Source organism: Leucoraja erinacea, chromosome 2 (genome assembly GCF_028641065.1).
Source record: "Leucoraja erinacea ecotype New England chromosome 2, Leri_hhj_1, whole genome shotgun sequence".
NCBI lineage: Eukaryota > Metazoa > Chordata > Chondrichthyes > Rajiformes > Rajidae > Leucoraja > Leucoraja erinaceus.
In genome coordinates this window covers 5,619,718-5,632,026 of record NC_073378.1, presented here as the reverse complement: position 1 = coordinate 5,632,026, position 12,309 = coordinate 5,619,718, and the positions used below count along the sequence as shown (strand labels likewise).

General features: G+C 43.4%; 1 protein-coding gene across 2 annotated transcripts in view; it reads left to right on the top strand.

Moving 5' to 3' along the window:
• Positions 1-298: 298 nt before the first annotated feature.
• Positions 299-12,309, top strand: part of nod1 (nucleotide-binding oligomerization domain containing 1) — an 83,778-nt gene continuing 71,767 nt past the window's right edge. For both annotated transcript variants that reach the window (XM_055651124.1, XM_055651140.1), the window contains exon 1: positions 299-547. The gene's annotated coding sequence lies outside the window, so the exon portion shown is untranslated. The remainder of the gene's footprint in view (positions 548-12,309) is intronic.

Sequence of the window (12,309 nt, the reverse complement as noted above, 5' to 3'; positions counted from 1 at the left end):
AATGCTTCATCGTATATTGCGGTGTCCTAATAAATAAATAAAACGTGCCAGTTAGTCTTTAGTTGTGGTGCTGTTAATGTATTTACAGCAAGGATGCATTTTTGATGCATTCAACTTTTCCTGCGTGTTGTGGTGTCAGTAATAACAGTGGATTTCACACTAGGGTGGGCATGTCTGCGGAGTGATAAACACAAGACCATGATATCCACAGTAGGAGGGGGAAGGAAGGGGAATTCCCAAGGAAAGACAGAGTGGATAAATGAGTGGAAGGCACTGCTCGACGTGGGGCGCTGTTGGCTGTGTTTTCCAAAGATACTAGAGTATTTTCTGTAGAGGTGGCAGCTAGCTGCTCGTTTTGCCCGCAGTTGCCAGAAGCTCAGTCGCTCCGGACTCGAGTTTGACCGCGGCCCCGGTGAAGCTGCGAGACCCAGACTCCGGCCCCTGTAACCCACCGACCCTGGATCATCGCGGGGGGACCTTGCCGGCTGAGAACACGACTTGAGGGGCGAGAGCAGCCCGCTGTGGGCTGGGTTGGGCTGCATAAACGGTAAGGTGGCAGAGCAGAGAGCGGAGGAAGCGCGTTGAGGTTTTTTGAGTTTCGTTTATTGATACAGTGAGTGTACAGTGGCAACTTCGGCCCACCCAGTCCACGCCAGCTCTATCCATCCATGCCATCCCACTCTCTCATCCACTCCCTACACGCTAGGGGCTATTTTACACCAGGGGAGGGGCAATTGAACGGAAAAGCCTGCAGGTCTTTGGGATGCGGAAGAAAACTGGAGTACTCGGAGGAAACCCACACAGTAGCATGGAGAACGTGCAAACTCCACACCGCCAGCAACCCGTGGTCAGGATCGAACCTGGATGTTTGGCGCAGCTCTACCAGTTGCACCACTATCTATGCTGCCCTTCTCGAGAGATATGGGGGGGGGGGGGAGACAGAGAGAAGGGATGGATCAGTGTTTGTGCCCAGAGTGAGGGATGGGGGTGCCCCTGCCCAGGTGAGTGGGCAGAGGGACTGTACCTGGGTGCAGGGTAAGACATGGTTTGCGTATGCCTATGAGATGTGGGTGTGTGCGTGTGTTCGGGGGGAGCTGGGGTCGGGTGTATGTGCTGGAGGGAAGGGCGTCTATTCGTGCTGGGGGGAGGTGTTGGGAGCAAAGATCTTATAGTGGAGCAAGATAGGCTACTCCTGCCAAATACAATGGGCTGACGTGCAGTACGCTACGCTACGCGTTTTTCTCCGCCCATTTTAGTAACCTGATCCTACCAACCCGACTCGCAATGTAATCCAATGTAATCTTATAGCAGAGTTACATAGAAACATAGAAATTAGGTGCAGGAGTAGGCCATTCGGCCCTTCGAGCCTGCACCGCCATTCAATATGATCATCCAATCAGTATCCTGTACCTGCCTTCTCTCCATACCCCCTGATCCCCTTAGCCACAAGGGCCACATCTAACTCCCTCTTAAATATAGCTTATAGGATCTTAGGTGTAATTCTGTTAGTTCTCACCTCTGTTAATTCTTGTCAAGAATGAAATTTGACTCTGGTAAAAGTGTTTTCTTTTAAAATGTTTTTTAAATAATTTCTTTTTAAATGACTTAAGTCGCTCCTGTTTCATCTTAAGCCTGCGTCTTCTATTTTTGGAATCCTTAACTGGGGAAGTCCCACTCCATCCATGTCCATGTCATGAAACATAGGCTGTGTTTGAGTTGATTTTGTATTCCACTTGCACTCTGTAATTCATTCATCTAATCACATTCATGTAATCACACTGTTCACATCTGCACTATTTGGGAAAATAATAGCAATATGAAGATTACAGTTGCTCTCGCCCTGAAATGTTACTTAAAGTTTTTGTGCTTATTTTCTTTTTTCTATGGAGTTGTTTCTCCACAATAAACGGGGTCTGGTCTTCCCAATAACCAGAGAGTGGAATGAGATCGGTCTGTAATGGTGGGGTTATCTAATTGTAGAATTTCACAAAATTAAATTTGTTTAAGCAAGATTTATAAATGATGTATAACTTAAGGATGATTTTATTCAGCGAGCATACAACGGACTAGATTGTGCTGGAAGGAACACACATACATGGATGTGATATAGATGTATATAATCATGTAACACACAAAATTATATTTATTCTGATTTTTATATCCAATGTTCAACTTTATTTCAGACCAAACAAGGGACATTAAATAATAAACATTGTAAAAAATTGTAAACCTGTGAACAAGATGGCGGAGGCAGGTTGCTAAAATGAGTCCTAAAATCACCCATGATTCCGCCCATGAGCGTACTACATGTTTGCGTGAGAGTAACCCATCTTGCTCTGCTATAAGATCTTTGGTTGGGAGTATGTGTGGATAGACTTGGCTTGTACTCGCTCGAATTGAGGGGGGATCTTATAGAAACTTACAACATTCTTAAGGGGTTGGACAGGCTAGATGCAGGAAGATTGTTCCCGATGTTGGGGAAGTCCAAAACAAGGGGTCACAGTTTAAGGATAAGGGGGAAATCCTTTAGGACCGAGATGAGAAAAACATTTTTCACACAGAGAGTGGTGAATCTCTGGAACTCTCTGCCACAGAAGGTAGTTGATGCCAGTTCATTGGCTATATTTAAGAGGGAGTTAGATGTGGCCCTTGTGGCTAAAGGGATCAGGGGGTATGGAGAGAAGGCAGGTGAGTTGGATGATCAGCCATGATCATATTGAATGGTAGTGCAGGCTCGAAGGGCCGAATGGCCTACTCCTGCACCTATTTTCTATGTTTCTATGTTACTCTGCATATCAGGGCAATGGGGGTATGTGATCATTGAGGGGCTGGTGGTGAGGGGGGGGGAGAATGTATGAGCTGATGGGTCAGGTGTGGGGCCAATAGCTTGTGCCCAGGGTGTGGAGGTGGCCTCACCCCAGCCCAGAGTCGTGGACTGTGGAGTCATAGAGCGATATAGTTCGGAGATAGATCTTTTGGCCCACCTTGTCCACGCCGATCAAATGGGCAAATTGGTCTAATTTGGTCCATATCCTTCCAAACCCTTCCTATCCATATATCTGTCCAGATGTCTTCCGACTGTTGTAATTGGATCAGTTTCTGAAATTTCCTCTAGTGGCTCATTAAGGATACAGACTGCCTTCTGAGTGGAAAAAGGTGCGCTTGAGGTCTCTCTTAAGTCTCTCCTGTTTCAGCTTAAGCCTGTGTCTTCTATTTTTGGAATCCTTAACTGGGGAAGTCCCACTCTATATCCATGTCCATGTCATGATCTTGTACACCTCACCAAGGTCACAATTTGGCCTTCTATATAGCCTTTCCCTATAACTCAAGCCCACAAGTTCAGGTAGCATCCTGGTGTACCTTTTCCACATCATTACCAACTTAATGACAGTTAGGCAGGTACATAGATAGATAAGACAGGTTTAGAGAGTAGTGTAGCTGGGACATGTTGGCCGGTATGGGCAAGTTGGGCTGGAGATGCTGTATGACTCTACGACATTCTTACTTTTTCTGGGTGGCCAGAACTGTACACAGTACTCCTACATTTGTTGTTTTACCAACAATTTATAGAGCTGCATCATGTTGTTTCAACCTCTGTACTCAGTAGCCTTCTCAATGAAGGCAAGCCTGCCAAATGTTTTCTTCACCGTTGCCTTACTTACTAGTTTTAGCAAATTGTTTATTTGTATTAATAGATCTCCCTGCTCCACAACACCTTCAAGGCCTCCACCATGTACTGTGCAAGTCCTGCCCTGGTTTGACATCCCAAAGTGCAAAACCTCATACTTGTCAGAATTATATTTCATCTGCCATTCTTTGGCCCATCTTGCCAGCTAATCTAGATGGTGCTGTAAACTTGGATATCCTTCCATGCTGAAGATAGACACAAATTGCTGGAGTAACTCAGCGGGGCAGGCAGCATCTCTGGAGAAAAGGAATAGGTGATGTTTCAGGTCAAGACTGTTCTTCAGACTGAGAGTCAGGGAAAGGGAAACGAGAGATATAGACGGTAAATAGAATGAATGAATGAAAGATATGCAAAAAGCAACAGAAAGGTGGAGCCCACAATGGTGCATTGTTGGCCATGGGGTAGGTGATAACGAGTTATACAGACAGGGAAACTCAACAGGCCAATAGTGAAACTAGTATGACGACTAGGGTGGGGGAAGGACGGAGAGATAGGGGATATGAGGGTTATTTGAAGTTAGAGAAATCAATATTCATACCGCTGGGTTGTAAGTTGCCCAAGTGAAATATGAGGTGCTGTTCCTCCAATTTACGTTTGGCCTCACTTTGACAATGGAGAAAGCCCAGGACAGAACCCAAACCACCCTCTCACCAGGCACTTTCCCTGCAGCCGCCGAATGTGCAACACCTGCCCTTAGACCTCATCCCTTGTGTCTGTCCATGGACCCCAACAGTCCTTTCGGGCAAGGCACAGGTTCACATGGGGCCTTTCCAAACGTAATCATTTCTATTCTTTGGGAAACCTAGTTCCTTGTATCCACAAGTTTTTTTTTGCTTTCTCCCCTTGGTATGATGGCTACTACAAAGTTTCATGGGGGGTACTGATGTAGGAATTCCTTGGTGATGATTAGAGTTATAACCATATAACCATATAGCAATTACAGCACGGAAACAGGCCATCTCGGCCCTTCTAGTCCGTGCCGAACACTTACTCTCACCTAGCCCCATCTACCTGCACTAGGACCATAACCCTCCATTCCTTTCCCGTCCATATACCTATCCAATTTATTTTTAAATGATAAAATCGAACCTGCCTCCACCACTTCCACTGAAAGCTCATTCCACACAGCTACCACTTTCTGAGTAAAGAGGTTCCCCATCATGTTACCCCTAAACATTTGTCCCTTAATTCTCAAATCATGTCCCCTTGTTTGAATCTTCCCTACTCTCAATGGAAAAAGCTTATCCACGTCAACTCTGTCTATCCCTCTCATCATTTTAAAGACCTCTATCAAGTCCCCCCTTAACCTTCTGCGCTCCAAAGAATAAAGACCTAACTTGTTCAACCTTTCTCTGTAACTTATGTGCTGAAACCCAGGCAACATTCTAGTAAATCTCCTCTGGTACTCTCTCTATTTTGTCTATAATTTTACCTATAATTTGGCGACCAGAATTATGAGGCAGGCTTGTTGTGCTGGTAGGGTATTTTCCTACATATCAGTTTCTAATGTTAATTAATTAATGGTGAAAATGTTGTGGGGATCTCCTGAAGACATTGGAGCAACTTTAAAGCTGTGCGTTCTTTATTGGCACTCCTCACAACATATAAATGTGAAACAGAATTATTCAGCTACATTTTGTTTAAGAAAGAACTGCAGATGCTGGAAAAATTGAAGATAGACAAAACTGCTGGAGAAACTCAGTTTTCCATATGCTTTAGTGCAGGTAGATTCACAATCTCTTCAACATCCCCTCTTTGACAATAAGAATTTGTACATTGAATTCTCCCAATTTTGTTAGTCCTCGCTGTCTCCTCCCATCCCTCAGCCCTCGGGTTCCTCCTCCTCCTTTTTCCTTTCTTCTCCCCCCCCCCCCCCGCCCCCATCAGTCTGAAGAAGCGTTTCGGCCCGAAACGTTGCCTATCTCCTTCGCTCCATAGATGCTGAGATGCACCCGCTGAGTTTCTCCAGCACTTTTGTGTACCTGAGAATTTATCAATGACTGGATTTGGAGCTGGATTATATAATATAATGTTTTTGGGTCATATTATCTTATAACAATTATCTAATCGACTTAAAGCTACAAGAAACATAAAAGTAATTTTTGGTGACATTCAAAACCATAAAGTTCCTCCTCTTTGTTCCTTCAACAAAGATAATCTGTTCCATTTCTTTTAATTTCGCTTTTTTCCCGCAGAATGGTAAAGAGAAAATGCAAAAAAACAGACAGATGGCGATTAGTCCACAACTAACTATTATGCGAACATAAACTGAGAGGCAGGACATATATTTCGATCACAGTATCCTTAATGACTTGTGTAGGAAGGAACTGCAGGTGCTGGTTTAAACCGAAGATAGATATAAAAAGCTGGAGTCTCAGCGGGTCAGGCAGCGTCTTTGGAGAAAAGGAATAGGTGACGTTTCTCCAGAGATGCTGTCTGGCCCGCTGAGTTACTCCAGCTTTTTGTGTCTACCGTCAATGACTTGATGCTATACCATTTACTGGTTAATAATGTTATCAATTGAGCTTTCCACCCAGACCGCATTCTTTTCTTTGAGTCTGTTCCAACAGATTTGATGAGGGGTCAACATTCACGGGCCATTTGGATGCTATTAAATGCTACTCACTTGCGATGGTGGGTGAAATAGAGGTCAAAGATATTTGCACTTTTTGAAGAGCAAGTGAGTTGCCCTCTGTATTTTGTCCAATATTTATCCTGGCTCTGCTGAAACAAATCATTTGATTCTTATCAGATGTTTGTGGTTAGTTGTGAGTTTGGCATGTTTTAGCTGATTTAGTTGGCATGTTTACAGGTGACTTAATGGGTCTGGCAGGAAAGAGAGCAATCAATCAATCAAAACTTTATTGTCATTCAGAAATACATAGATATATGCAATTCTAAATGAAATTTTGTTGCATATGGCTCCCCCTGTGCAACACAAAAATAACAGAAGGATGAAATAGAAGAAATGGATAAAAAGATAAAATAGATAATGGTGGTGGCACGTTACATGGCATTCAAGAGTCTGATGGCTCGGCTCTTGCAAAACCTGGCCGTTCTGCTCCTAAGGCCCCTGTCCCACTTAGGAAACCTGAACGGAAACCTCTGGAGACTTTGCGCCCCACCCAAGGTTTCTGTGCGGTTCCCAGAGGTTGCAGGTGTTTGCCGGAGGTTGCAGGTAGTGGAAGCAGGTAGGAAGACTGACAAAAACCTCCGGGAACCTCCGGGAACCGCACGGAAACCTTCGGTGGGGCACAAAGTCTCCAGAGGTTTCCGTTCAGGTTTCCTAAGTGGGACAGGGGCATAATACTACGATATCTCTTGCCTGAGGGCTGCAGAGTGAACAGTCCATGATGGAGATGTGTGGGGTCCTTTATAATACTGTTGGCCTTAGACAACCAACGTTTGCTCGGAATGTCTCCGATTGAGGGAAGAGAAGTCCTGATTATTTTTTCAGCCGTCCTCACCACTCTCTGCACGGACTTCCAGTCGGAGGCTTTACAGTCCCCAAACCAGACAGAGATGCAGCTGGTCAAAATGTCCTCTATGGTGCCCCTGTAGAAAGTGGTGAGGACGGGATGGGGGAGGTGAGCTCTTCTCATTCGGCGCAGAAAGTGCAAACGCTGCTGCCCTCTCTTAACTAGTGATGTGATGTTTTGTGACCAGTTCAGACTGTTCGTGATCTGCACCCCCAGGTACTTAGTGCTACTGACCAACTCCACATTGATGTCATTAATGTGTAGTGGTGTGTGACTGTGCCGGTTTCTCCTGAAGTCAATGATGACCTCCTTTGTTTTGTCAACAATCAGGATCAGATTGTTCATGTTGCACCACTCCACCAGTTGTTTCACCGCCCTCCCTGTAAAATGAAATGAAGTGAAATGAAATGATTCAATTTATTGTCATTGTCAGTGTACAGTACAGAGACAACGAAATGCATTTTTAGCCTCAAAGGGAGACACAGGGCTGTTGTGTGCCCTGCCGCTGTACTTCATTACAGATGTGGTTTTGCCCAAACACAACTGTATGCACAACAGTTTGAACCGGCTACCTGGGTCATCAGCCCATTGTGCTATCTGTCGCCTCAGCAATTGTCGTCCCAGATTAGGCTGTTGTGTCATCTGCGTATTTCATGATGTGGTTTGTACTAAACCTGGCACAACAGTCATGGGTCATCAGGGTAAACAACAGTGGACTCAGGACCGCTGCCCTGAAGGGAACCGGTGCTCAGAGAGATGATGTTAGAGGTGTTGTTTCCAACCTGCACCGACTGGGGTCTGTCAGTGAGGAAGTCCGGCAGCCAGTTACACAGGGGGGTGCTGAGGCCCAATGAACCCAATTTGCTTACCAGGTGCTGAGGGATGATTGTATTGAACCCTGAACTAAAGTCCACGAACAGCATTCGCACATTCACTTGGGGATATATTTGAGTCTGAGGAAGGGTCTCGACCCGAAACGTCGCTGAGTTTCTCCAGCATTTTTTATCTAAGTGAGATATATTTGGTATTGTGAAAGGTTTTGATCCATGATGACTGACTTACAGTTTCTGAAGCTACTGTCATGTATAGCTAGCTATATCAGTAATGTATTAAGAGTTAAACACAAGTTAAACTCATGTGTTGGACAGGGTCTTTAGTGACAAATTCGATTTTTACGTCTAAAATCCTTCAAGCTTAGACCACAACTCATAAAGTTTTTACTTCAATTTGTGCTCTCAACTTCAAGTTCAAGTGAGTTTATTGTCATGTGTCCCTGTATAAGACAATGAAATTCTTGCTTTGCTTCAGCACACAGAAAAATAGTAGGCATTGACAACTTCAGCATTTTCTGTATCATTTCATAACCCCAGATTGAAAGAAAACAATAGACAGGCACACGACAATATTATCTATTGTAGAACTCATCTATTGTAATGTGTCACAGTGGTGCAGCAGCAGAGTTGCTGCCTTGCAGTGCCTGAGGCCTGGGTTCGATCCTGATGACGGCTGCTGTCTGTCTGGAGTTTGTACATTCTCCCCGTGACCGTGTGTGTTTTCTCCGGGTTGGCTTCTTTTTTTTAAAATTTTTATTTTATTTTTATTAGAAGTACGGTAAATTACAATCCTACACAACACATATATCTTAATACATTTTTTGTACCGCTTCATTTTTTTTGAGCTTTAAGAAAAAAGATAGAAGTAAGGCAAGTAAAGAAAGTGCGCAAGAGTCGTGAAGTGCAAGAGTGTTGGGAAAAGAAAGCCCCTTAGAAAAGAAGTTAGAGAAGGAAGTAAAGTGAGAAAATAGACCCTAGAAAAGAAAGAAAAAGAAAATAGGAACAATCGCTCTATTATAACATTAAACTCCGCAGAAAGGGGACTACCAACCAAGTCTGTTTTTGTTGTTTTACCTCCCGTTACCAGGTCCTGATACCATTTATTTATTTATTTATTTATTTAAATTACTATTGCACCTCATACTTGTAATAGGTCCAGAAACATAGACCATTAATTGGCTTCTATAGATTGTCCATAGTGTGTCGGATAGAACAAGTGTACGGGTGATTACTGATTGGAGCGGACTCCATAGGTTGAAGGGCCCGTTTCCATCCTGTAACTCTAAACTATACTAGAGAAAAACACATTTACCAGCAACCATTCGATGCAAGATTAAAAGTCAGTAGCTTTTTTATTGGAATGAGTTTGATTGTTGACAAGTGGGGGTTAATGTTTGTCTATTGCTTTACAATTGTTTACTTATGTTTGGTTACTTCATATATGAAGTTTGTATGTGTATAATAGTTGTATGTATATATATATGTCTGTAGGTATTATGGGAAATTGCCTAGTATTATTATTATTAATTAATTGATTTTTAAATATGGTAGAAGTGTTGGGGAAAAGGGGTGAGATTTAATAAGTTATTCTTCTTCTCACTCCTTTTCGAGCTTGTACAGACACAGAGTTGGACATTGGAAATTTGCTTTTTGGTCTTTTCATTGCTTGTAAATATTGATTGTAATGTCCAATTGTTTGATAATTTCGATTTTGTTACTATTAATGTCTTTAATGTCTTTACTTGTTCGGAATAAATAAATAAAATAAAAAGTAAAAATAATTGTTAAAAGTTAACTAAATCAATGACTAATAGAAAATACAGGTTGTCAAGACTTTATGCGTCTATTGCATGAAGAAATGAAAGGGGAAATACACTCGCTGTAAAGGAAGTATCGTATTGCTTTATCGTGTGGGTGGAACAGGCTTTGCTTATTCAAATAGTTTGCCAGAGGGATACATAGTCACAGAGGGATACATAGGCATGGAAATAGTTTATTATTTTGCAAGCAATAGCATTCTTCACATTTTCTACACATCTAAACCAGAATTTTATGCTAGATATACTGAAATTATTTTCCCCTCACAAAGTTGACTCTAGGCTAGGATTCTATTCATAGAAACATAGAAACATAGAAATTAGGTGCAGGAGTAGGCCATTCGGCCCTTCGAGCCTGCACCGCCATTCAATATGATCATGGCTGATCATCCAACTCAGTATCCCATACCTGCCTTCTCTCCATACCATATATAATATAACCATATAACAATTACAGCACGGAAACAGGCCATCTCGACCCTTCTAGTCCGTGCCGAACACATAATCTCCCCTAGTCCCATATACCTGCGCTCAGACCATAACCCTCCATTCCCTTCCCATCCATATAACTATCCAATTTATTTTTAAATGATAAAAACGAACCTGCCTCCACCACCTTCACTGGAAGCTCATTCCACACAGCTACCACTCTCTGAGTAAAGAAGTTCCCCCTCATGTTACCCCTAAACTTCAGTCCCTTAATTCTCAAGTCATGTCCCCTTGTTTGAATCTTCCCTACTCTCAGTGGGAAAAGCTTATCCACGTCAACTCTGTCTATTCCTCTCATCATTTTAAAAACCCCTATCAAGTCCCCCCTTAACCTTCTGCGCCCCAAAGAATAAAGCCCTAACTTGTTCAACCTTTCTCTGTAACTTAGTTGCTGAAACCCAGGCAACATTCTAGTAAATCTTATTCCTTGGAGTGCAGGAGGATGTGGGGTGATCTAGACGTGTATACATTCATGAGAGGAATAGATTGGGGAGAGGCACAGAGTCTCTTGCCCAGAGTAGGGGAATCAAGAGGCAGAGGATTCCCCTACTCGATTCCCCTACTAGGTTTAAGGTGAAGGGGGAAACATTTAATAAGAACCTGAGGCATAACCTTTTCACACAAAGGGTGGTGTGTGAATGGAACAAGCTGCCGGTTGAGGTTGTTGAGGCAGGTACTATTGCAACGTTTAATAAACCTGTAGACAGGTACATGGATAGGACAGTTTTAGAGGGAAATGGGCCAAACCCAGGCAGGTGGGACGAGTGTAGATGGAACATGTTGGCCGGTATAGGCTGGTTGGGCCGAAGGGCCTGTTTCCACGCTGTAAGTCTCTATGACTCTAAAGCAAATGATAGTGAAAAGCTTTTGAGCCGTCATGCTAAGAAACCAAACCACCGCAATGAAAGGTCCAGGAGAAGTAAGCCAGTCAGAAAAGATGATGCATGCATGGTGACTAGGTTCCCATATCCATCAGATACCTTTACCGTTAAGCCATTTGGTTGGAATAAATTACCACTCTGCTTCCATTATCCCACAGAGGGCATCAAAAATGTTTACAACTAGGTCAGATTTACAACAATCAAGCAAAAATCCTTTTGCCCAGCAAACCAGGTATTCCTTAGCTTCACATATTGTTGTCTCTTTCCATCCCCCCCCCCCCCCCCCCCCCCCCAAGCCCACATCTGCCATCAGAGTGAAATGTATCCATGAAGGTCCTGTTAATGTTACAGGCCGCCATATGTTCAAATCCAGCTGGGGCATCTAGGAATGGAAAATAATGGCTGATTTTGCAGGTGGGACTAGTTTAGATGGGGCATGTTGGTCAGTGTGGGCTATTTGGGCTGAAGATAGTCATATAGCATATTTCCATGCTATATGACTATCTGATCTGATTGGATAGTCCACAAAACATAGCTTTTCATTGTACCTTGGTACATATGACAATAATAAACCTAACCCTAAAGGGCCTGTCCCACTGCGGCGACCTAATTTGCGAGTTTAGAAGAGATTGCCCTCGACTCATACTCGCAGCATGGTCGACACGAGGTCCTAGGAGGTCTTTGTAACTCTCCTTCATGCTCGAGAGTAGTCCCCGCGTACTCGCGGCCTCAGCTGGGTCGCGGCGTATTTTTCAACATGCTGAAAAATGCCCGTGAGTAAAAAAAGGTCGCCATGGAAAAAAAAAAGATATTTTGTTTACTCGTAGGTTTAGTCGAAGTAGGTCGTAGTAGGTCGGCATGTTATTCGTAGGTAATCGAGGGTCATCGAAGGTAATTGAAGGTAGTCGAAGGTAGTCGTAGATAGTCTTCAACATAGTCGAAGGGAGGTCGAAGGAGATTGAAGGAGGTCAAGTCAAGTCAAGTGAGTTTATTGTCATGTGTCCCTGTATAGGACAATGGAATTCTTGCTTTGCTTCAGCACACAGAACATAGTAGGCATTGACTACAAAACAGATCAGTGTGTCCATATACCACAATATAAATATATACACACATAAACAA